Below are 4,200 nucleotides of genomic sequence, written 5' to 3'. Positions count from 1 at the left end.
ACTCGGTTCAGCTGAACATCTACTTTGCTGGTATGAGCGCTTTTATACCACACTGGCGCACAGTATTCCGCCGGAGAATATACAAGGGCCATAGAAGATGACCGCAGAACATCAGATCGAGCACCCCACGAAGTCCCGGCCAGCTTATTTATGAGGTTCACCCGTGTCTTTACCTTTTGGCTTAGGTTTTCAATGTGTGCTCTATATGTAAGTGACCTATCCAACGTGATTCCTAGATATTTCGGATTAGGATTATGGCGGATTTTTTGATCGCAGAAAGTAACATCCACCTCTCTGTTTGCCAGGCTGTTTGTTAGGTGGAAAGCGGTAACCTCTGTTTTTGAAGGATTCGGGTGGAGTCTCCATTTGGTGTAGTACCGATGTAAGGCATCCAAGTCTCTCGCGAGCACAGCTTCGCCGGCTTCAAAACTTTTAGTCTGAATTGTGAGCGCAATGTCATCGGCGTACAGAAATTTATGACTCTGAGTGGGAGGCATGTCGCTGGTGTATATGTTAAACAGGAGGGGAGCCAGAACTGAACCCTGCGGAAGTCCGTTCTTCAGCAGCTTGTATTTACTGGCTGTGTCGCCTAAGAGCACGGTAATCTTTCGTGGCCCCATCATGTTCCCCAGGAGACGAAGGATTTTCGGAGACGGAATAATCCTGCCTACCTTGTGGATCAGTCCGCTAACCCAGACAGTGTCATACGCTGCACTTAGATCCACGAAAGCTGCCAAAGTTTTCCATCCTCGCCGGCTTCGATATGGCTACAAAGCGCTAAAACCTGGTCGCAGCAGCTTCTACCGGCACGAAAGCCTGCCTGCTCAACGGGGATATGTTTATCCACTTCATCCTTAATTCTGTTGTATAGCAAGCGCTCCAGTAGCTTAAAAGTAACACTTAACAGTGATATGGGTCTGAAATTAGCCGGATCATCAGGAGTTTTTCCGGGCTTTAGTATGGCTATTACCTTAGACTTCATAAAAACGGCGGGTAATATACCAGTTTGAAAGATGTTGTTGAAGAAGTCTGTCAGCCATCGCACCGCTCTCTTACCCAGATGGGTAAGGAATTCCGGGTACATGTCATCCAGCCCAGCCGCTTTCCCGCATTTAACATACCTCAGAGACTGGCAGACCTCGTCCGCGCGGAAAGGTGAATCAAAAGCCGTACATCGATTTTGAGAGCCGAGCAGGGCCTTGTTTTCGCGTCTGATATTTTTAGCAAAGGCTTTGTCTACATGCGCACTCTTTGTGATGTTTTTGAGGCGTTCCGCGATGTTGTCCGGGTGCACAGTAGCTGGTCTAGTGTCAGTTAGTGCACCACCAGCCAGTTTCCGCAGTAGAGCCCAGCTTTTCCTACTCGAGTGTGTGAAGTTCATACCTTCGACGCTGTTCATCCATTTCTGCCGACGAGCCTCCCCCAGGGCCGCCAGGAGTTTATTTGCATTGGAAACTTCGTTTTTTTCGAGGTACTCTTGATATATTTCTTCAATTTCCGGAGACCAACCAGGGATATATTCTTTTCTAAAGCCTCTAGGAATGCATCTTTTGGCCGCACCTATGACCATGCCGCAGAATCTATCATAGTTTGATGCTTCTGGTTTTAGCCATCTTATGTTTGCATCTACTTGGTGTTTATATGCTTCCCAGTCAGCCTTTATCATATTCCAGCGTGGTTTTGGTAAAGAGTTGACAATCGGGACCTCCAATCCTATCTTCACAAGAGCGGGGCGATGCTGACTACGGGGAAAGTCATTAAGGATTACTCTGCTAATAGGTAGTATATTTCCATGTTCATCCTCAGAGGCAAAACAGAGGTCTGGATTAGTATCGCGCTGCCACCGTGCTGATCGGAATGATCCTTTCTGTTTGGCGTCGAAAATAAGATGGAGGTTTTCATCCATACACCACTTATTTAGGATCTCGCCGTTGGGATTGTTGGATGGGTATCCCCAGGCAGAGTGTCGACTGTTGAAATCCCCCAAGAAGATCGTTGGGTGTGGGTAAGTTTTAAAGGGAGGGTTTGAGAAGACATTGTTAGGAGGCTTGTATACTGATGTTAAGGAGATGTTACATATTTTTAAAGTAATTACCTCTAAGTTATTATGGGCAGACACTTCTATTATTTGTGCACTTGTGATAGTGGATCTTACGTAAACAGCTGAACCATAAATAGGTGAAAGGGTATAGGCTACTAAGTTAAAACCCGGGATGTTCCCGCGGTTGTCAAATTTTGTTATATTATCTATGTGATGTTCCTGGACGGTTATCACGTCAACATGGTGATCATGAGCAAGTCGTGCAAGGTAGTCGCATTTAGATTGTGACATACCTTCAATGTTAATTTGCAGTATAAGGACAGAAGGTCCTAAACTTTTTGTCGATTGGCCCGCTACGGGGCCAACTATTGAGCGCATTGTATTTTTAAATCGAGAGCTTTGAACACAGGAATAGCTGGGAGGCTCAGAGGGAGCAGATCCAGCTTGCCAGGAACAGTCGGAATCTATTAGCCGTCTTCAGAGTGAAGCCGTTGCCCGGGGTGGACCGCGAGGAGGTAGATTCTGACCAATTACCACCCCCGGGGGTGGTAACCAAGGGATGAACTGTGTGTGTACGTCTTTTTACTATGAAGGGGAAACTTTTTGTGATAACTCAAAAACACCTAAACTGATCATATCCGCTATAGTTTTCATTTAATGTCTTTCTTAAGCTCTACTTCCAAGATTTTTTTCATATTTTTTGAACCTATGGTTCAAAAGTTAGAGGGGGGGGGGGCACATTTTATTTTTCTTTCGGAGCAATTATCTCCAAATATATTCACTTTATCAAGAAATGTTTGTTGAAGACCCCTATTAGTTTTGAAAGACCTTTCCAACGATATCCCACACTGTAGGGTTGAAGCAAAAAAAATGTTCACCCCCACTTTACGTGTAGAGGAGGTACCCTAAAAAAAATTAAATTTTTAGATTTTATTGTACGACTTTGTCGGCTTTATTGATTTATATATCCATGCCAAATTTCAGCTTTCTAGCACTAACGACCACGGAGCAAAGCCTCGGACAGACAGACAGACTGACATGGCGAAACTATAAGGGTTCCTAGTTGACTACGGAACCCTAAAAATTACTCCTCATGTAGGTATGGTGCCGCGAGTGACTCAACTGTACTGCTGTGTGCTGTTTTTTTTTTTATATATATATTATAGGACATTATTACACAAATTGACTAAGTCCTGTGGAAGCTCAATAAGGCTTGTGTTGAGGGTACTTAGACAACGATATATATAATATATAAATATTTATAAATTATTAAATTCATGGAAAACACCCATGACTCAGGAACAAATATCCATGATCAACACACGAATAAATGCCCTTACCAGGATTTGAACCCGGGACCATCAGCTTCGTAGGCAGGGTCACTACCCACTAGGCCAAACCGGTCGTCGAACAATAACAATATACATAATGAATATATATAGGTACAGATGATTACTATAATAACTAGTTCGTTTAATTATTGATGTTGATTTTATAGGTTTATAACCGGAATTTAATAATGAATAAAGTCAGACTGATTATTGCTAATAGTATCGAAGTTATAGGTACATTATTTTCTTCCTGGGTCCGTAATTTCCTACATTTGTTTACTGTATATGCGAAATAATTCCTAAATATTCCAACACGGAATTATATTTAGCGAAATCATTAGCAAATACTACGCTTTTTGAATTAAGCTAAGTAAATTGATTAATTATAGGAAGTTATTCAAAAAATATTCGCAGAGGAAGGTGTAGAGACAACAGAAAGCGGATCCATAATTGAAATTGGATTGCTGTTGTGTCTATAGTGTGTTTTGTATACGCGTAGCGTAAGTCTGACAGAGCATGACCCACTTTATATTCATATTAGATTGACATCAGGTGTATTTTTTGCGTGTGCGCTGTCTAAAATAATCCAGACAGCTCCAATAGCAAATATGACCTTGAATACATCGTAAATAATACATTATTTATAAGACTTTGTTATACCTTAGTAAACAAACGTAAAAATCTAACTAGTTAGCATGAAACTGTTTGAATGAATACACTTATTATGATAGGTAGTAAATAAATAATTTAAATATAAATTTTTATTGCAATATTCTGCACAAAAATTTACCCCAAACGATACTTCCTTAATTAGCTCAACTAAAGCAT

This window comes from Cydia pomonella, chromosome 5 (genome assembly GCF_033807575.1).
Source record: "Cydia pomonella isolate Wapato2018A chromosome 5, ilCydPomo1, whole genome shotgun sequence".
Classification (NCBI taxonomy): Eukaryota; Metazoa; Arthropoda; class Insecta; order Lepidoptera; family Tortricidae; genus Cydia; species Cydia pomonella.
This window is presented reverse-complemented; position numbering follows the sequence as displayed.